This window comes from Lissotriton helveticus, chromosome 4_1 (genome assembly GCF_964261635.1).
Source record: "Lissotriton helveticus chromosome 4_1, aLisHel1.1, whole genome shotgun sequence".
Taxonomy (NCBI): Eukaryota; Metazoa; Chordata; class Amphibia; order Caudata; family Salamandridae; genus Lissotriton; species Lissotriton helveticus.
In genome coordinates this window covers 2,110,955,679-2,110,977,585 of record NC_136063.1, presented here as the reverse complement: position 1 = coordinate 2,110,977,585, position 21,907 = coordinate 2,110,955,679, and the positions used below count along the sequence as shown (strand labels likewise).

At 49.4% G+C, this 21,907-nt stretch overlaps 1 protein-coding gene across 3 annotated transcripts in view; it reads left to right on the top strand.

The window, feature by feature from the left end:
• Positions 1-18,200: 18,200 nt before the first annotated feature.
• The window catches only part of ACSL4 (acyl-CoA synthetase long chain family member 4), a 234,148-nt gene continuing 230,441 nt past the window's right edge, over positions 18,201-21,907 (top strand). For all 3 annotated transcript variants that reach the window (XM_078688793.1, XM_078688795.1, XM_078688792.1), the window contains exon 1: positions 18,201-18,338. The gene's annotated coding sequence lies outside the window, so the exon portion shown is untranslated. The remainder of the gene's footprint in view (positions 18,339-21,907) is intronic.

The following is a 21,907-nucleotide window of genomic DNA, read 5'->3' as shown; positions in this document are numbered from 1 at the left end:
CCGCTGGGGGGCGAGTCATGTTCTTTTTTTGACTCGTTTCACACTTCTGGCAATATTCCATGGCGTCCTTATATATGCCAGGCCAGTAGAAATGGCGGAGGATGTTCTGGGTCGTTTTCTCGGCCCCTGTGTGGCTGGCTACGAGGTGTGCATGTGAATAGAACAATACCTGTTCCCTGAACGCCAGGGGGACGAGCAGCTGCTCTGGCTCGTCTTTATTTCCCTGTCGGTATAGGAGCTCACTTTTTTATAAAGATACGGGGATAAACAACGGGGTTCAGGCCTTGGTTCCTCTGTGCGTTGTCCCAGGCGTTGAAGAGCGTGGCATTATTGGACTGCGAGAACCGGAAACTGCGGTCCAGTACCCATGGTTCCTGGGTCACCAGAGCCGGCTTAGGGCGTTTCCCTTATTGTTTTCCCAGGCTATCGTGGAACATCTCCAGAAATGCGGGGTTGTCCGTCCCTATAATGAGGTCCTCCGGGAGAGTATCTAACACCCCTACCTTAATGCTCTGCGGTCTACCCCCCGTGGGGTATATGGGGAGGAGCGCTACCGAATAGGAGCGGACGTCCCCATGAACACATCGAATATAGACCCGGTCGTCGGGGAGTAGGTGGGCTGCTTTCACATGTTGGGTCTGTACCACGGACTGACGGCACCCCAAATCTAACAATGCTTGTATGTGAGTCCCATTCACCCTCACACTCACTCGGAAGGCCGGTCCCATCTCCGCCGAGTACAACACTGTTCTAGGGAGGTATCCGACCTCCATGGGCTCTTCGTTGGGTTTTCTCCTAGGACACATCCGGGCGATGTGTCCCCAGTTGCCACAGTCAAAGCACTGAGGACCACTGTGCGACTGGGGTTCTGGCCGCCAGGGTTTGGGTATCACGGCGTCCGGCATACGTACCGGTTTCCTCTCTGGTTTTACCAAGGGCCTTATGTTCTCCTGCTCCCACCCCGAGGAGGGTCTGGGTTGGGCCCTCGTAAAGGTGGTGGCCATCTCCACAGCTTGGGCGGTAGTGAGATCATGGTGTTGTCTTAACCACCTCTGAGTGGCATACGGCAGGGCCTCCAAGAACTGCTCTAGATACACCCTGTCCATTATCTGTTCCTTGGTACACACCTGTGGGGTCAGCCATTTGTCTGCAGCCATCTTTAAACGCACAAACAATGTTTTGGGGTGTTTCCCCGGGGACACCCCTCTCTTTCCTAAATCTGATCCGATAGGCCTCAGTGTCCAAACCCAGATGATCCAGAAATATTTTTTTGATGTTGGCATACGTGGTGTCGCCCGTGGGATTAGCCACCTGATAGGCGGCCTGTGCTTCCCCAACCAACAGGGGGGCAAGAAAAAAAGGCCACTTGGCCACAGGCCATCCGCACGCCCTTGCAGCCCTTTCGAAATTGAGTAAGAACACATCCGGGTCCTCTCCAGGAATATATTTCTGTAGAGACACCCCACCGATGCTGTGGGGTACTGTGCCTGCCGTTGGGGCTACCGTAGCTATCACAGGATCCAGGGCATGGGCAGTCACGGCCGCCTTCATTATTTCTCTATCGGCGTCGGCCGACTGTATTTGCTTCTCAATCACCCATTCCAGCCTTTCCTGTCCCTTAGCTAGTCTCTGCAGGATCTCTTCCATCTTCGTTACGCAGATGGGTGGGCTGCCCGCATTCTTCACCACTGTGACCGGCTGTGTGGGGATAGGCAAGATACGAGTCTTAGTAGGGTTCAAACTTGGCTTTATTGACTTAAACAGTCTGTCTGTACAGGTCTGTCTGATCTGAAAATGACGCGGAGAGCGGCTTCTTTCTTTCCTGCTTTTCCGGATGACGCCCTCCTCTCTGCGCCGGGTCGGGCTCCGCCGTCCTTTCACTTCGGGATCCGTCGTGGCCCAGGTTCCACCGAAGGGGGAGACAGAAACAGAGGAGGTATCAGTTCTCGGTAAGACACAACTGTGGCTTTGGGAAAGGGGGCGAGGGAACACTCAGTGCTTCCATTACGGTCAGGTATGTGAGGGACGTGCACGGGACTTTACTCTAAGGGATTTAGGATTCTCCCTTCTTCTGGAACCGTAACCACCCCGCAACCCTTCCACGCACCTCTGTTAGCCACGCCCCTCCGGGGGAGTGGCTGGGCGACGCGTGGGTCCGTTGTCCTCCTGGATCCGTCGCTCCCGATGGTCTCCGTAGGAATCCGAGGCGTCTTCTTCCCGGCTTCTCCTCCTCTCCCGGTGAGACTCCTGATACAGATGCCGCTCCTGAAGCGCCGCCGCCCTCGGTCTCTGCTGACGCCTCCGCTGTTACCACGCTCCCTTCCCTGGAACTGCTGCCTTCAGCTACGCCGCTCCACGCCTCTCCTCTGCTCCATGCCTCTCCTCCGCTCCACGCCTCTCCTCCGCTCCACGCCTCTCCTCCGCTCCACGCCTCTCCTCCGCTCCACGCTGCTCCTCTGCTCTGCTCGATTCCTCTGCTCCACGCCGCACCTCCACTCCACTCCGCTCTGACCGCTCCTCCGGTGTAAAGACACACCTGGTCCGGCAGCTGGGCGTCCTTTAAGGGAATGTCGGGCTCCTCCTCCTCGTCACCTGGTCGGGGCCAGTTAAAGGAACCGTGTTCCATGTCTTCCTCATCACAGCTGTACTGATCTTCCACGTGGTTCCAGCTTGTTTTCTCTGACACCTGTGGAAACAAGAGGGGGGGTCACAGTTTACAGGCACACTCCGGGTTACAGGGGGTGAGCGCCCCGCCTCCTGGTTACAGGTAGCAAAGTTGGGGACAAACTTGCTATAGAATTCGGCCATTCCCAGGAATGACCGGACATCTTCCTTCTTTTCAGGCTGAGGGGCATCCTGTATCGCAGTCATATTGTCTCTTTTCAGCTTAATCCCCTTCTCACTAACTTCATGCCCTAGGTAGGTGATGGAGGGGACTCCAAACTTACACTTACAGCCTGATTCATCAAGCTTAATTGCGCTCGCAAAGGGCCAGATTCTGAGAATCTGGCCCTTTGTGAGTGCAATTTTTGCATTTGGGATTCATCATCCCAAATGCAAAATTCGCTATTAAAGAATTCGCATATTTGCGAGGAATTGCATTTAAGGAATCTCTATTTGAGATTCCTTAAATGCAATTCATGAACCATTTTAAAATACCGAAATCGCTATTTTGGGCCGCTATTTACCGCGAGGTCAAACCTCGTGGTAAATAGCGAAAACTTAGAAAAATGCATTTAAATGCATTTTTCGAAGTTGCATGTTACACACACACGTCCTTTGGACATGTGTGTGCGCAACACCAATGTAGATTACATTTCAGGGGTGCTACAGGGTGTCCTTTGGATACCCCTGGCACCCTTGAAATCGCTATCTTATTTGCGATTAGCAAATTGCTATTCGCAAATAAGGAATAACTCCCCATTCATTCCTATGAGCCTTTAGGCCCATAGGAATGAATGGGGAGTTATTCCTTATTTGCGATTAGCAATTTGCTAATCGCAAATAAGGAATGTGTAGGAATCGCATTTCTTTATGCAATTTCTACATGAATCCCGTTTTGCAAGTCCTTAATAGCGATTCCTTATGAATCGCTATTAGGGGCTCGCAAAACGGGAGAATGATGAATCAGGCTGTTAGTCCATTCCGCAGTAAGCCCGTTTTCTTGCAGTGTGCGTAGGACCGTGTGTAGCTTCTCGTTGTGCTCTTGCTTGGTTTTTCCCATTATCAGAATGTCATCCTGGAAAAACTGAACTCCATCCACCTTCCGAAAGAGTCTGTGCATCAGGTTCTGGAATACCGCTGCGGCGGATGCCAGTCCAAACGGCATTCTCACGAACTTGTAACACCCAAAAGGTGTTATGAAGGAGGTTAAGTGGTTGCAGGTCGGATGCAGTTTTACCTGGTGGTAGGCCGACGACAGGTCTATTGTCGAGAACCACTTGACATCTTTAGTCATGGCCAGCATTTCATTGATGCGTGGGAGTGGGAATTTGTCTATTAAAATGTTTTTGTTAAGCTCCCTGAGGTCTACACATAGCCTCACCTTCCCATTTGGCTTCTGAGCTACCACCAAGGGCGATAACCATTCTGCGCTCTCGATAGCTTGAATGACTCCGCTTTTCTCCAGTCTGTCCAACTCATCTTGCACTGCCTCCCTGCAGCGGAACGGTATGTTCCGTACCTTGTGGATGACGGGCTTCGCTCCTTCCTTTAATCTTATGACGTGTTTAAATTTGGCCAATTCTCCTATTTGTCCACTGAACACCTTTGGATATGCCTTGTGCCAAGCTTCGCTTTCCTGTCCGCCTTCCATGTCCATCAACAGTACCTTTTCAATGCCTCCTGGATTCAGCTGTATTCCCAGGGCGCCTTGATCCTTCCAACTGAGCACTGATGGTCCTTGTTCCGCTACATATAGTTTACACTGTGCTTGTCTTCCTTTAAATTCAAATAGCAGTGGACAATACCCTAGCATGGGTATCCTCTGTCCCGTGTAGGTGACTGGTCTCACATCCATGGGGCGTAGTTCTTCCTTAACTCTGGTCATGAACTTCTCTTCCCAAACTTGTCGTTGCACGATCGTGATGGGGGCACCCGAGTCTGCTACTATTTCAATCGGGATACCTCCCATATGCATGTTGAGTCTCGGCTTGTCCGTTTCCTTGCAGCCCACATCCAGGACTTGGACGTCGATGTAGAGGAGTTCTTCCGTGTCGTCTTCTTCCTCTTGCGTTTCTTCCTCTGCCTGGCCTCCTTTGTCAATGTATTTGACCGTGGCTTCCTTGGTCTTTCTACGACACACTTTCTCATAATGTCCGAACACGCCGCAGAACGTACACTTCGCCCTGAACGCTGGGCATACTTTGTCGTTGCCTAGGTGCGACATGCTTCCGCATCTGTAGGAGCTTGGTCTTCCTCCTCTACCTGTCTTCGGATATGCTCCCCCAGTGGGTTGGCTTCTTCTGGATTCTAGGCCCTTTGGTGGGTCACGTTGCCTCTGTTTATCCCCTTTGTTCTGCGTCATGATCTTGTAGACCGTTTCTTTCCAAGCTGATGCCCACGTGTCTGCACCAGGACACACTGATTCGTCCAAAATCACTAGAGAAATCGGAACTTGAATCCCACGCGTGTCCACAGTACTCTCCAGCACGCACGAGGACAGGCAGGTGTCATACAAATTTCCACAATCAGTCAAAAGGAAATCCCTGGGTGAACACTCGTTAAACTTTCAAGCCACTTAGGTACACATACGGAATTAAACGAAAAAAGGCTACACTAAAGGGAATACATATTAATTTCCACACCAAAATTGGATCGTTCACAGTCTATTTTTAATAAAAAAAATACACATAAAAAGATAAGCGCTTGAACAACACAGTTTAAAATTTCAAAGAAGTATTCTTTGAAGAGGAAAAATAAAATCAGTTAATCATAACACTTCATCACATATCTAAACAGCTCTAATTATAGAATTACGAACATAGAAGAACACATACATGTCATTTCATCACATCATAATTAACACGTAAAGGCAGTAATCAAAGACCTATTGGTAAACAACCCCCTAACAAAAATGTGGCTCCTTGATATTTTTGCCACTGTTAGTCTCTGGATCCAAAGGCCTGTAGCTTTTTTATCTATATGAACAACAGTGACACTGGTGCATGTACATCAGTTGTTCACTAGGCCCTGGTTGGATTCTCTGTGTGTAAAGAATGCGTCGACGCGTTTCGGTGCAGAACAAGTGGTACTGTAGCACCTTCTTCAGGACTTCTTAAATTGGGGTTACTCGCTTCAGTCAATGGTGACTGTCAACTTCTCCCTTCTATATGGGGGAGAGGATCCAAAGAGGTATATTTATGATATTCAGTATACTTCTTCAGTCGTTCAAATGTTAGTCCTCTTTCACACAAGATGAGCTCCCTGTAGTAGGGTATCTTTTCTGTTTTTCAAGTTTTTTTTAAAGTGCTTGGCTGTATATCTTAAAATTTAATAAAACTCTCCTCGAACGGGCATAGGACTGGTTATCTCCTTCAAAGAACTGGATGTGTTCTTGCCTACATAGGAGCCGCGTCTCTGCCTCGTTCCAACACTCTCACTTCCACAGCCATAGAGTTGAAATTACAGCCCGTCGTGTCTGCTGCCCCCATGGGAGACCAGTGGTACTGCACCAGTTACTCATCAAAACGTGAGGGAGGAAGGACCATTGGTTCATCATGCAGCCAGGAAGACGTCTCTTGGTTTGTAAACAAGTCTGGCCGGACCGGTCTCTGCGGCTCCCCGTGAAGAAGACAGACAGGCCTTTGGCGGACAAGCGATAAGAGCTGTCAGTGCCTGAATAAGACACAGCTGCTTTCACCTCTGCAGACACGTTGCTGAATAGCAAAGGGGTCCCCAAACTCATTAGACACCATGCACCCGGATGTGCTCGACTCACAAGAAAAGCAGGTTACTCCAGGATAGAGAAGCACCCAGTGGGAGCCATGGATTAAGCATGTGATGGGAAAGTTGCAGGAAAGGAAAGTTGATAGTGTCAAGGACGCAGGGCAGCTTTTACCGAAACGCTGCACTACACCATTAAACTCTTCTTACCCACTCGCCAGAAGATAAACATAGACTGAAAGCAAAAAGAAGAGATCATCGGAATAAGGCCTTCCAAAAAGTGCTATCCACCTGGGGCGCAGCTTTAGGGGGCGGGTGGGAGATACACCCCTCTGCCCCCCAAATAAATGTATTTTGTGATAAATAGTTGGGTGCAGGTGCTTTCAATCGGGTATGGGGAGACTGTCGCATTTCCCACAAATTTGCACACACAGAAACAAAAATGCTCACACACTCTTCTTCTCTTTGTTTGAAAAAACTTCACAAATGTTGGTTATTTCACAAAATAATGTGCACACATTCCCTCTCTCTGTTTGAAAAGACTTCACAAATGTTGGTTATTTCACAAAATAATGTGATTTATCTCACTTAGGATCCATATCAATCTGCATTCCTCTCTATATCTGCTGCCCCCTTAAGCCCCTAAGCCCCTCTTGTCGTTTAATATGTTTTTACATTATGTGCCAGCTCGATTACTGGGAAATGTAAAGCTCACCCTGCTGCCAGGCACCAAGATGTGAAAAGAAATGATAGGCCTCCCAATAATTAACCGTTGTTGTGGTCACCTCCAAATTAGCCAGACAGCACCACCTTGGGTCCGACAGTCACAATCACCTGTGTTGACAAGTAAATGCTGGTTTTGAGCACCAAAACCACCGGCTCAAATTAAGCACTGCTCTCCACCAGACATCAATCACTCCAAGGCTGGAGCACCACAACTGCTACTCTACACTGTTGCAACTCACTGGCTGTATCATTCCCCAGGCCCCTGCTTTCACCTCACCTTACAAGCGTAGCCAAAGTGACCCCTCATGAAGGAAGACTTGTACCACTGACTGTGACGGCATCTACCTATTTATGACAAGCAGGACAGTGATGTGCCGTTACAATGGCTTGGCGATGGCCTGGAGGGAGAAACAAGAGTAAGCCACACTCATGCGCGAAGAGTCTCTACCCCAAGCTTCCCAATGCGACTGTCCAGACACTATCATCTGCTGCCTTGCAGATTATGGCATCTATGCAAAAATCACAAACCCTTGACACACCATGAAGTAACCTCCAAGCTTATGGGTCAGCCATCGACAACTGTCATAAAGTTTTGCCAATCTATTTTCACCATCTTGCTAATTTTATTGAAAGTGCATAATCATTATCACAGGTAGAGCATTTTGCAACTTGACTGTAGTCAGAGCATCACACCAAAGACCAAGAAGCACCTGTGACACTCCTAAGCAACAGCCGACCAGTGACAATCTCCTCAATCCATCTGTATCCTGGTTCCGTCTTCTGCACGCCTTGACGATGACCATTCTAGGAGTGTGTAGACAGTGGCTCATTTGTGACACCGCAGCGGCATGTATGCAGCGCATGCGCATTCCCTATGCATCCCACACATAGTCCCATGGGGAACATGGAGAAGGAGCCTCCACAAGCGAAACATGGATTTGGCTCTGCTTGATTAAAGGATACTGAGCTGGAGGTGGACCAGAGTAGGGCTTTTGAGTATTGTCAACAAGTTTCTGAAACCCTTTAAAACTGTTCTGCGAGTCAGGCAAATCAGCAAAAGCAAGGTTCCTAATGGACTACAGCAGCACTTCTGCTGCACCATTTTGAAGTATGGACACTAACCACAAACTATCCAGAGCATCAACAAGAAGAACCAACTCTGTACTCTACAGACTTTATCCGGCTGTGATGCGGAGAAGCCCAGGATCTCTTGACGGCATCAGTGTTTGTGCCCTGAGTTACATGAGGTTAAACTATGAACTCTAGTAACAATGTCTTCTCACGGCGGGTGGTCATTGTCCCAGAGTCCCCTGATGCCCTCCTGATTGGCTCTTGACTCTGGTATTGATGGTGGTGCCCGTTTCTGTTTAATTATTTTCCACTGGTGGATTCTTTGACCTTTATTTTGTTTTTTGGGAAGAATGTAGTTTCCGGAGGACAATTCACAGTGTAACCAGCTCCCAGGGGGCTGTGCATTATGCCACCCCGCACCTGCATCACCAGGTTATGTGACTGAGCTAATAAAAGGGATCCTGCTGCAAGGGCCAGTACTTCAGTTATGTTCAGATCCCAGTGGATGTATCCTTTTTTTAATCTATTATGTGGGCCTTGGGCCCAAAACAGAACATTGCCCTGCTAAGCCATGCCTTTGCCTTTGGTACTTAGGTCTACCCAGCCCTATTATTGGGCGTCTACCTCTCCTTTCATCACTTTCATTTCTGGAACCCCAATGAAGCGTTCGAAAATGCAGTATATTGACTCTGTTTAAGGTCCATGCAAATAAAAATGGGAACTGCAATATTCCATCACTGAAATAGGGGTGACCATTAATCAATAGGTTGTGGCAAGATTCAGGTAGCAGGGCTGGCTGTTGCTGTTTCTTTGTGTTACACTGGTACTTTCTTTTCCCAACGAGCTTTGTAGGAAAGTAGGATCTGCTTTCATGGTAACCCCCACTTTTTGCTAGTGTCATTCTGTTTTCTTACTAGTCTGACTAGCATCCTGCTAATCAGGACCCCAGTTACTGTGCTCTCTCCCTAAATTGGACTATGGTAAGTAATTTGGTACCTTCCTAATTGGCTACTGGTGTACCCTTCTGAGTCCCTAGTGTATGGTAATAAGGTACCCAAGGCATAGGTACGCCAGGGGTTTCTCATGGGCTGCAACATGTATTATGCCACCCATGAGAGGCCATTCAAAGTGTGACTATAGGCCTGCCATGTAACCTACACTACATGACTAGTACTGGTAAACCAACTGCTTAACACTCCTTCTGGAATAAGCCTGAAGGCTGCTTTCTACAGCTACAACTTAGAGAACTTTCTAAGGCTGTCTAAGATCACTAAAATCACCATCCGGGTCATCCGGATTAGTGCAGGGTTCTTCACTTTAATAAGTGTGCACCATATACTAAGCCATACTCCTACAGGCTTTATTTAAATTAAATAAATATTTACAGAAAAGACAGTCCATTGCAGTGGTGTACAAAGTACTTTGCAGTATGCAGTATGGTAGAGTCACAGCTCGCTCATATACTCCGTTTCCATCTAGATCAGCTCACTTTTTTTAATTTGACAAGTGCCAATCCCTTATTTCAGGTGTGGCTATTTAGAAGGTGCAGCCATTCTCTCGGTTTTCAATTTTCCTCCACCCATTTGTATCCTTTCCGTTTCACATCAACAAATAAATATGTTTGGACTTTGTCTAGGCTATTCTGAAACATTCTTCAGGGGCCACATTTTATGCTTAAATAGTCTTAAATTCCTAGTAGCCCAAAGAAGACTCTCTTTGACTGGGTTTATAAGTCTCCATAGCCTGTTGTTTTTGTCTTCTTAGCAGGATGTGCCCATGCCGTACAAAATTAGTTCATAGGACATGGAAGATTGTTTTGTTGGGGGGACCCAGGGAGAGCCAGGCGCGAGCTGGTCTTTCCCTGGGTGCGTTCGCGCGAGTAATCGGGAAGCAGGTGGGTTAATTAGGGGAGTAGATATGGGGAAGTCAGGCTGGCGGTTGGGAACTGCGTAGCGGGAGGCAAGGGAGGGGAGGTTTGTTTTGCTGGCTCCGCGTCTTGTTTACCTTTAGTGGGGGCTATGGAGGAGGCGGCGGAGGTCCGGAGGGCTGTCCAGACGCTGTGTGCAGCCGGGCGCGAGGACCTCCTGCGGCCCGGAGTGCCGGCGGAGGCGTGGGTGGGTTTGGCCCGCCCCCATCGAAAGGCTGCTGAAGGCGTGTCTCGGGCGGTGACGGCATGTTTGTCACCTGACCCGGACGGAGAAGCTGCCATGCCGGCGGTTTTCGATATGCCGGCCCAGGTTCCCACAGACTCGGGGCCCCCGCCGGTTGACCCGGGCGCCCACCAGCAGGTATGTCTTTTACCCTTTTGGCAGTGCTGGCATGCGTGGGGCGCCCGGGGGGAGGCGGGGGCGTTCTGTGGGCCGGCAGGCCCAGCGTTTGGTTGGGCCCCCTCCTGGTAAGACCAGGAAGCCTTCTGTTGTTTCTGGGGTGAAGCGGGGGCGGAGCCTCGACCCCACATGCCCCGCCTGGGCACGGGCTACTGCCACTGTTCCTGGGGGCCCCTCCCCTTCTGGGCATGATGTGTCTGAAGGGGCTTTGCCCTATTTGTGGGTGAATGGGCAGTGCTACCTGCTGTCCCCTGCCACCTCCGTGCTGGGGCACGCTCCCCACCCTTCCCTCGGTGTTTTTGCTCAGGGCTGCCCAGACTCCGGGCCTGCTCCTTCTGTGCTGCCAGTTTTTTCCCCCCTCGGGGGCTCCCCCCCCCCCGGACACCGCCTTGGTCGCCTCTGGTGATGTCCCCCCCCGCCCCCGGCCCCCAGGTCCATGGTTCCTGGCCGGGTCCCCCCCCCTTCTGCTCCCCCGCAGTCCTTGTCGCCTGGTGGGCTGGGTCTGGACATTGGGGGGGCGCCCCCTGTTCCCTGCCACGTGCTGTTCCCGGCCCCTCAGGCGCAGCCTGGTGCCTCCCAGGGTGGTTTGGCGACCGGGTCGGGTGGTGGCTCTGGGTTGGCGCAGGTTGCTGGGTCCTCCTTTGGGGTTCCCCTTGCCGCTGTGGGGGGGGGGCAGTTTTGCTGATTCTTCGCATTCTGGCTTGAGCGGCCGCAATTTTCAGGTTGCTCCTCCAGCTGGGCGGCTGTTGCCTGGTTCTACGGGCTTGGGAACTGTCCCTACGGCTGTTTCCAGTGGTGGGATCACGGGAGAGTTATCTGGAGCGGATCTCTCTTCAACAGCTCTGCACGCGCGGAGTTTTCATGACATTGATTGGCAGTTTTATGATGGGGGTATTGGGGATGGGGCTCTGCCCAGTGGCAGTGCACAAGTTTCTTTTTCTGGTGATGCTTTACGTTTGGATATTCATGGAGATGATTTGGAAGACGGGGAATTGAGGGATATCGATGTTGGGCTTTTGGCAGCACGGGCCCAGAGGGGTGGGCTGGGGCAACCCCCTGTTTCTCGTATCTTGCAGGCGTCTTGTGCGGACCATGCAGCGGTACGTGAGGCGGCAAGGAGTAGACCACCTCCAGGGGCTCCTGTGGATTTTCAGCAGAAGTCGGCACAGTTGCCTAGAGGTAAGGACGGATGGTGGGCTGTGTGGAACCCAAGGGAGAGTCTCCCGGCTAAGCGTACCCGATCAATAGGTACGGGTGATGGGGTTATTGGTGAGCGAGTCGCTCTGGCACCGAGGCTTGAGCGGCCGGTGAGTTTGACTGTTTCTACTGTGCACAATGCGGGGGAAGTTTCTTCTGTTGGGGCTGGGGTGGCTGCTGTACAGCCTGCTACGGAGGATAGTATCCTGCCTAAAAAATTGCCATATTCTGGGGTGGGGATGCCTTTGGGGTCCCATTTGTCCGAGAAAACTAAAACCCGCATCTGGAATGGTGAATTTGTGGATGTGTTTCGGCTTCTCCATCGCGATGTCCAAGCTAAGGAGGGGTCGAAGGAAGAAGAATTGGAATTGGCTCGGAGGCCTCGAGTCCCGAAGTCTATTGAGAATTGGACTTCGGCCTTTTTAATTTATGCCAGCGTTTATTCCCAGCGTCATCCGAGTAAGGCGGTCGACCTGTTTAAATATGCGGATGTCATTCGTAAAGCGCATAGTTATTTTGGAGGCTTTGCCTGGTTGTCATACGACGAGGAGTTCCGGGCCCGGATGAGTGTTTTTCCAGAGCGTTCATGGGGTGAGGTTGATGCGGAATTGTGGCTCCAGTGGACGGCATCTGCTCACCCGCCCGCTACGACCCACACGGCTAGCGGGCAACCGGTACATTATCGGCCCTTTCCATTTCGCCCCGCTCTTGCTGGGGCGGGGGTTTGGGGCAGAGGGCAGTTTTCCGCCTCTGGCGCGTGCTGGCATTTTAACAGGGGTTCATGTAACCGACCAGCATGCCGATATAAGCATGAGTGTTCGCAGTGTGGGGGGCGGCATGCTCTCACCCAGTGTTTTCCCGGACAGCGTTTTGGAGACACGGGAGGGGTTCGGGGGGCAGGGGACAGCCTTCTCACTTTGTCTCAAAGGGCTCCTACTCCTATTAAACTGGATGTCCTTGATTTGTGGTTGGTGGACTATCCTGATTTTGAGGCTGCCAAGATTTTGTCCTGGGGTTTCAGAGTAGGTTTCAGGATTGGGTATCAGGGCCCCCGTTTGGGCAGGTGGTCTGACAATCTCAAGTCTGCCAAGGAGTCCCCACAGGTTGTGCAGAAGAAGTTGGATGCTGAGCTTGCAGCGGGCAGGATTGCTGGTCCTTTTCTTAGCTGTCCTCTCCCTGATTTGATAGTCTCTCCGCTGGGTGTGGTACCAAAAAAGGCGGCTGGGGAGTTTCGCCTCATTCATCATCTTTCTTGGCCTGAGGGTGCTTCCATCAATGATTTCATTGACCCGGCTGATTCTACTGTGACATATGCTTCCATGGACGACGCCTTGCGGCTCGTTCGCGTGGCTGGTGTTGGTGCCCTGCTGGCGAAGAGCGACATTCAGTCGGCCTTCCGGCTTCTGCCCATTCATCCTTGGGATTTTGGTCTCTTGGGTATGCACTTTGGTGGTTATTTCTATGTGGATAAGGTGTTGCCCATGGGCTGCTCGGTGTCCTGCTCCCTCTTCGAAACATTCAGTTCATTTCTGCAGTGGCGCTTCACTTTCATCAGCGGCCACGCCCTGGTCTGCCATTACCTTGATGACTTTCTTTTCATTGGTGAGGGTCAGTCGGGTCAGTGTCAGTTGGCTTTGGATACTTTTCAGGCTATGTCTGCGGAACTGGGCGTCCCTTTAGCGCCGGATAAGACCGAGGGTCCGCGTACTTCTCTGATTTTTCTGGGGATTGAGATTGATACCCTGGCTATGGTGGCACGCTTGCCTGCTGACAAAGTGCGGGAGATGTCTGCTTTTATCAGGTTGGTGCTGGGCGAGCGCAAATTGGATCTGCGGAAGGTTCAGAAGCTTTTGGGGTATCTGAATTTTGCATGTCGGGTTGTTCGGGCAGGTAGGACGTTTTGTAGACGTCTTGGCCTCTCGATGTCCGGCGCCAGCCTTCCTCACCATCGGGTGCGTATTACCACAGCTGTCCGTGCCGATTTGAGTGTCTGGTTACGTTTCCTGCAAGATTTCAACGGCGTGTCCTTGTTTTTTGCGGATGAGGACATTGTGTGGCAGGTACAGCTTTTCACGGATGCATCAGGAGCCAATGGTTTCGGCATCTTTTGGGAAGGTCGTTGGTGCGCGGCTGGCTGGCCGGGGCATTGGCGGGACCAGGGTCGCAGCATTGCGTTTTTGGAGCTCTTCCCTTTGTTGGTCGCTCTGTACATCTGGGGGGAGGAGTTTCAGAATCGTTCTGTTTTGTTCCATGTGGACAATATGGCGGTAGTTCACCTCGTTAATAAGCAGAGGGCCCGTGATTTGCGTGTCTTGAAGCTCTTGCGCGCTTTCATGTTGCGGTGTCTACAACTGAATATTGTCTTTAAAGCTCGGCATGTTCCAGGGGCTGCTAATTGCATCGCTGATTCTTTATCTCGATTTCAGTGGCCCGAATTCCGCAAATTGGCTCCTGGGGCGGACCTCGAACCGACGCCGATCCCACAGTACGTATGGGCATTGGGGGATTGAGGGTGCACCACTTGGTGGAGAATTCAGTGGCTGCGTCCACCCGTCGGAGTTATTTGAAGGCCTGGCAGGAGTTTCTGCAGTTTGGTAACGACATGGAGGGCCCAGTACGGGCTGGGTTATCTGATGAACAATTTGTCTTGCAGTTTGTTTTGCATTTGGCGGATACAGGCCTCTCCCACACAACCATCTCGGGCAAGTTGGCTGGGGTGTCCTTTTACGGGCTGCTTTGGTGGGGGAGGGATCCTGTTGGGGGGGTGTTGGTTCGGAAAGTTTTAAAAGGTTTGGGTAGGCTTCAGGCTGGTGCGCAGAAGCTGCGTCAGACGGTGACTTATGATTTGCTTCAGCTGCTTTTATCACGTTTGAAAGGGTGCTGTTACGATGCATTTGAGTGCCAGAAATTTTGTTTGTGTTTTGTCTGGTTATTCTTTGGGGCGTTTCGGGCCTCTGAGCTGCTTGGTTTGCGAGATAGAGTGGGTATGACTAGCAGTGAGGTAGTGGTGGAGCATGACAGGGTGCGTCTGTGGTTGCGTATGTCCAAGACTGATCAGATGGGGAGGGGTAAGTGGGTGTTTTTGGGACGGAGCGGTGTGTCTTCTTGCTGCCCTGTGGGGGAACGGGAGGTGTTTGTGTCTTCCCCTCACTTTGTTCCGGGGGCCATTTTTTGCCATGCTGATGGCAGCCCCATTATTGTTTCTCAGTTGTTGGCTGTCCTACGCAAGGTTTTATTGGCTCTGGGGTGGGATCCTTCTCAATTCGGTACCCATTCCTTCCGGATTGGGGCAGCGACAGAGGCCGCCAGGTTGGGGTGGGATTGGTCGCAAATTCGACGTATTGGGCGTTGGCGCTCCAGATGTTGTGAGAAGTATGTGAGAAAATTGATTTTTGCAACGGACAATGGCTGAATGCACAGGAACAAGTCATGAATAAATTACAACTAGTGCAAAATGCTGCTGCGAGAATTCTAACTGGTACACCGAAATTCTCATCCATCTCTCCCATTATCCGCCAACTACATTGGCTGCCTGTCAGAAGTCGCACAAAGTTTAAAGCGCTGTGCATCATTTATAAAACATTGAACGATATTGGACCTGACTTCCTAAAAAAATCTATCACTTTCCATAAACCTAATCGTTCCTTACGCTCTGCGGCATCTCAGCTACTCTATATTCCACGCACTAGGAAAGCAACATGGGGTGACAAACGCTTCACAGTTGCTGCCTCGAAATTGTGGAATCAGCTCCCCCTTAATATCAGATCAAGTTCTTCCTTGCTTATATTTCGGAAGCATATAAAAACTTGGCTTTTCAACCAGTAAGTCCCTGTGGGAGCTCCCTGCAATCTTAACGAACCCCAGCGCCGAGACACCGCAAGGTATTTGTGCGCTTCTAGAAATTTTATAAATAAAGAAATAAATAAATAAATAAAAATAGTTCGCCTGTGCTATGCCTAACATTTCTTTTTCTTCTAGGTCCTTGGCCCTCGGTCGCTGGAGCAAAACGGAGGGTGTGGATTCTTGGTCACTCTTTTGTTAAGAGGGCTGCTGTGGCCGCTGCTCGTCAGCTTTGTGGTAGATCTCTGGGTTTAAGCAGCCTGACACATGAAGTCTCCTGGCATGGCACAGGGGGCATGCGCTGGGGCGTTCTCTTTCCTGCCTTGGCTTCTTTGGTTTCAAAGGGTTGGGGGGGCCCACCAGATTTACTGGTGCTGCACCTGGGGGAAAACGACTTAGTTTCTCTTTCTGGTTTGACTTTGCTGAAGTTAATGAAACAAGATCTCGAAGTCATCAAGACCACATGGGTGAGCACCATGGTGGTATGGACTGAGTTTGTGCCTCGATTGCAATGGCGTGGGGCGAGGAGCTATTCCGCCATGGAGAAGGCACGACGCAAAGTGAATAGAACAATGCGACTTTTTTGTAACCATTTATGTATATACAGTTTGGCTCATTATCATTTGAAAGTTTCAGAAACGCATTTATTCTGTGAGGACGGTGTCCATCTGTCTACATTAGGCACTTCTTTTTACCTTCTGGAGCTCAGGGATTTGATTGCCAAAGTTCTTCAGGTGCAGTTGTGGTGTGCTCCTTCCCTTCCGCTTTTAGGTGGGGCAGGAAAACGCTAAAGGTTTTCCTGGGTGGCGGTTTTTGATAGTGGGGTGGGCAGCCTGGAGCGGGTTGGCCATCCTGAAGGGTAGCTCGTTGGGTAATCCTAGGGGTAGTAGTCAAGAGTTAGTTTCGGGTCTGTTAGGTAGGGATGTTTAGGCATACTTGTAGATTGGAATTTTATGAAATAAATAAATAATGAATGTGGTCAATAAATGTATTATGCACCTGTCTTAAAATAAAGTGGCCTTTCTTGCTCCTTGAAGAAGTGTGGACAGTGATTTCTTGCGCGAGGGGGGACCCAGGGAGAGCCAGGCGCGAGCTGGTCTTTCCCTGGGTGCGTTCGCGCGAGTAATCGGGAAGCAGGTGGGTTAATTAGGGGAGTAGATAAGGGGAAGTCAGGCTGGCGGTTGGGAACTGCGTAGTGGGAGGCAAGGGAGGGGAGGTTTGTTTTGCCCCACCCACCCTCCCTTTATTACTTTAGTTAGGTTTTTTATTTTGCGGTGCTCTAGGCGCTGCTTAGGTCTTCGGGCTTTGCCACTGTTAGGACAGGTGTCTTTGTTCTTTAGGAGGCGGTTTTTGATAGTGGGGTGGGCAGCCTGGAGCGGGTTGGCCATCCTGAAGGGTAGCTCGCTGGGTAATCCTAGGGGTAGTAGTCGAGTTAGTTTCGGGTCAGTTAGGTAGGGATGTTTAGGCATACTTGTAGATTGGAATTTTATGAAATAAATAAATAATGAATGTGGTCAATAAATGTATTATGCACCTGTCTTAAAATAAAGTGGCCTTTCTTGCTCCTTGAAGAAGTGTGGACAGTGATTTCTTGCGCGATGTTTTTTCATCAGTTTACCCATCCGCTTCCACACTTCTTGGGCATAACAGCAGTTCCATAAGAAGTGTAGGACTCCTTCTTCTCCTGTGCATGTCTGCCCTGAGCACTTTTCATCTTTTGCCAGCTTTTATCGCTGTTCGAAGCTTTCTACTAGTAAGCATCCAGTCACAGCCATCCATTAAACGTCCTTTTGGATGTTTGTCAGTTCTTTATTGTTTACTCGTCCTCAACCCCCTTGGTTTGTCTTTCAGAGAGGTTGCTTAGCATATGCAGGGTTTCAGAATCCTTTATGTCTAGCTTTAGTCCCTTTTTCTGGCCAGTTGTTTGAAAGTCGGTGTTTCTTTTCCCCAAGCCTGAATAAACAGTCTCTGCGGTTCAATATTTTTGGGGTGGTGAGGCAGTGGGGTTTGCTATTGTCCATTGTTCTTAGTCCATATGTGTGAAGTAAAAAACAAGTGGAAAACGTAATATATACAGTGAGGACATTCTCATTCTCTGTGGCTTCTATGCACAACATAAATACAGTGAGGCTGAGGACATTTATTTATTTATTTTTTATAAAATGTTATATAGCGCGAATTCTATGTGGCTTCTATGCACAGCATAAAGTATTTAATGTATAAAAACATAAAGAGGTTTGGGACGCCCTTGCCCCCGTTTTTCTTTTCGATTATACTCTGCTGCTCTGGCATTACCGCTGACAGATGCAAGAAACGAATCTGCTTTCCTCGCAACCTGGAGTCATCCCTGGCTCAATCCTATTCAGGCCTCCTACAGTGTGAGACTGATTTACATTTTTTTGGTAGGCCTGATTTTGGATTTCTGTCCGGCCCTGACCCCCCCTGCTGATATTTTCACTAATTACTGCACGGCCCTGGCACGCAAAAATAACCATCGACACGTGCTTCTCCTCGTCCCCCAATGACTCCCTCCCGCGCGCACACGCTCAGCAGCTGCACCGGCTCCAGGAGACGTGACGTCAGCAGGAGATGCGCTGTCACAAAAGAGGAAGGAGGCTCGGCTGCCGGCCACGCCTCTCCCTCCCGCCATTGGCCAGAAAAACATCGAATCAGATGACGTGCCGGCCGGGTTTCCGTTTTCCAGTGGGCCGCGGGTTACTCGCGGTCATTCACCCTCGCCGCCACGAGGAGAGCTGCGCTCGCGCCCGAGCCGTTGCCGCTGCCTCTGCTCAGGTATGGACGGCCTTGGGTGGGGTTTGTGGGGCCCGGTATGGTCAAAGGGGCAGTGGGGTGTGAGGGAGGGGCGGAGGCACCGCCCCCAGGGGAGGCGGCGTGGGTGGAGCCGCTGTCAGAGACGGCAGGTGCCGAGGCAGAGCTCACGCACCTGGGCAGGTGAAGAAGTGGTCCGTCGGCTAGACTGCCGACTTTGTTGATGGAGACCAGGGTTCGAGCCCCGGAGTCGCATCCACATTCTGGGCAACTCACTTAATCTCCTCGTGCCTGAATGTGTAATGTAAATATGGTGCTCCAGTACCTTCGGGTCGAGTTCGCGCTATGTAAATATGCTAAAAAAAATAAAAACATTCTCTCTTGAATCTTTAGAGGGGGAGGCGAAGGGGGTGTGTTATAGACCCATTGCTCTGTCACTCCAACTGGTCTAGGTTTGTAGTGTGAGGTTAGGCACTTGCACTCCTCACGCCATCATCTAATTTTTGGTGCTGGCAGTTAGAGGCTCCTCTTTCTGTATAATTTTGCATTTCTCAGTTTGATGGTGTCAGCCTCGCCTCACTGCAGCATCACCTCTGAGGTCCACAGGGATGGAGGAGGTGTGTTGCAAGAGGACGTGGGAGACTGTGGGAACACATTCACCGGCTATTTCCGGTGTGGGGAGAGGGGTGTCTTGCTCCATACTCCAAGTGAGGAAATGACAGCGCCTCCTGCGCTCGCCCCCACGTTCTGCAGGCACCTGACAAGCACCACTTGAGTGAGTGCCCCTTCTGCCCTCTCAGCTTTCATTCTGGCTCTTGTCCATTGTTGGATTGGGGGCAGGGGCATGGGGTATTGGGTTGGTTGGGATAGGAGGGGCTGTGGCAGCAACAGCTGTTGAAAAGTGATGGATGGATAGTCTTTTGTCTCCACGTACCTCCTGAAGTGTCCTTGAGACCCTGTCCAGCTTCGCTGCTCGCCTCTTTGTCAGCCATGCTGATAGTGTTCGTTCTCTTAACACGTGTTGCATCCCTAACGCTGCAATGTGATCTGCATTGCACCGCCTCCCACGTCCTCTTGTTTTATACCTCCTCCGACCTTTAAAGTGGGTGTCTTCGAACGGTTATATGCTCATCCACGCTTGTAAAATGATCTAACGGTACCAGAAATTGCGTAATATATTAAGACAATTGTGTTAACGGATGGTAACAGGCTTCTAGACAAAAAGGGGTATCCAGAAGCGATTTTCGATTTATTGCAATTTAATACGCAATGTAAACATTGCACAGATATAAACATTGCACAGAAGATATACTTTTCAAGTGCGATCAAAGGGGGAATTTTAAAGGGCGTGTTCGAAAACGGCGTGCTGTTACATTTTACAATATTCCCAATTTGTAAAATTATAATTGAGGCATGCAAAGTCTTCCAAAATTGGAAAGATGCTCACTTTGTAAGTTGGTACTTTTGCTTTCTTGATACTCTCTTAAAATGGCTGAGGACTCTCTAGTCTTATTTCTTGCCTCAGGGCACCCAATATACGTAGTTTCACAGTCTTGGTATCCTTAGAGAGGGCCTACACCACAGTTACACGACCACTTCCCACAGTGTATCCATTGCCTCTTGAGTGATTCAGGGAAATGATGTGTGTAACCAGTCAACTAAACATTTGCTGTTTCTTCCTTACAAATCAGGGTACAGTGACTTACTGGAAGGGTTTAGTAGCATGTTATAGAGAGATCGTAGGCAGTAATAATGTGCTTAATTTAGGGTTGGAGGGGGGGCTAGTGGTAAATAGAGTATTTGATTCCTCTTATTGAAATTGTTAGTTTCGGCAGAAACGATTCCCTGTAAGCAGTTCAGAGATGTTGTGAGAATAACTGAATTCTCCCGAACTGTTCTGCCAGTATACTTTGATATTTTACAGTTGGTATTTGCAGTGCTTTAAATGGGAACAAAATAGTGCAGGTACTCATTTAAATGTGGCGAGTGGGCGGGGCTAGGGGCATCGCCAAAGGCAAGACAGGACATACTTCTAGACTAGTTGTAGCACATACCAAAACACATGAGAAATGGCTTTTATGAACAAAATAGGTTAAATTGTTACACAAAACAAAAGACAAACGCAGTGATATTTTAACATTTCTTTGTTTTGTAATATTTGCAGCTTGAATACTGTTATTTGCTGTTACTTGGCACACTACTATATATTCTAGAGCATGCAGACACAGAAAGAAACCAGCAGATGTGCACACACAAAGCATTCCACACATTTCCTTTAATATTCCCTCAAGAGTGTCTCGATTCCCCCCCCCCCCCTCTTTTCTCTCACACGAAAACACGCACAGGTAAACAGACAAACATAAGAAGACACTCACACAAAAGAATATGCTCGGATTAAAGCCATTTTAGCCTTGTTACCTCCCTAGACAGTCACTCCGAGCATTTGCTCGACTGTCCGCGTGGAACCCCATTGAGGAACACCGCTTCTCTTCCCATACAGCGTATTCTCCCAAGCATCCCACCTCTAAGCTGCCAGATTTTCCCAGCCCGTGGAAACGCATTATGCCCTACCCTGCGGTTTTTAACCGGGTTCCGTCACTTGATCAATGCCGCAATTTTACAACTTTAGTTTAATTGGGCATGTAGCTTAAGAAGGATATGTAATACACGCATGAATAACAATGTCCTGAAGATGATCCCTTCATTTTAATATAAGGATCGAAACGTCGTCGACACCATATACACTATATGTATTTGACTGCATCATTTGAAATGTCACAGTAGTGTATTTACGATTCATTAGTCTGCAAAATTTGATTGTACGCAGATTGCCTCTCCTTGCCTGACAATTTTTTCCCCCTCTTTGTATGTCACATCTGTCTATATGTGGTAGTAGGACACAGGCTGTGTCCCACTTGATATTGTATAGATAAACTGACTACACAATCTTATTACTTATTAAATCCTGTCCGGCTGGACAGAGAATATACAATTCATTTGATCTATATTTATTTCGCACGAGTATCCCTCCTTGTCCAGGGACCACTGTTTCTGAAAATTGTTACCTCCCATGGCTTTCTTAATTGCACTGTCACCGGGCTTCCTCGATTCCTTGTAACACAGCATGGTGGTGAGCACCTGGATATCATGCAAATGAACCCACGCTGGATAGTTCAGCGGTGCTCGGCTCACGGCTACAGAAATGTTTTGACTATCATAGACAGGTCACCAGTACTAGCAGCCAATGTGCCTATTCTTTCATGAGTACTGGTACTCTACTCAGCAGCAGAGAAGTGCCGGTACTCAGAGTGATAAAAAAATAAGAAGTGCTGGTACTTAGTACCGGCCCATTTAAAGCACTGGGTATTTGCAAGTCATACGTAAAGAGCCCTAACTACTGAATTCTGTAGGCTATGCTAATTTCCCATTGTGTTATGTTTGTACAACACAATAAATGTATAAATTTCCAAAGTTTGTTAGTTCAAGATAATTCTATGTATACTTTCGAGGCAGTTTTATAGGTTTACTATGGTACCACCTACTGCATCTGCTGTGCCAACTTCTGTAGCATAAATGCTTCCTGTCTTTCCATA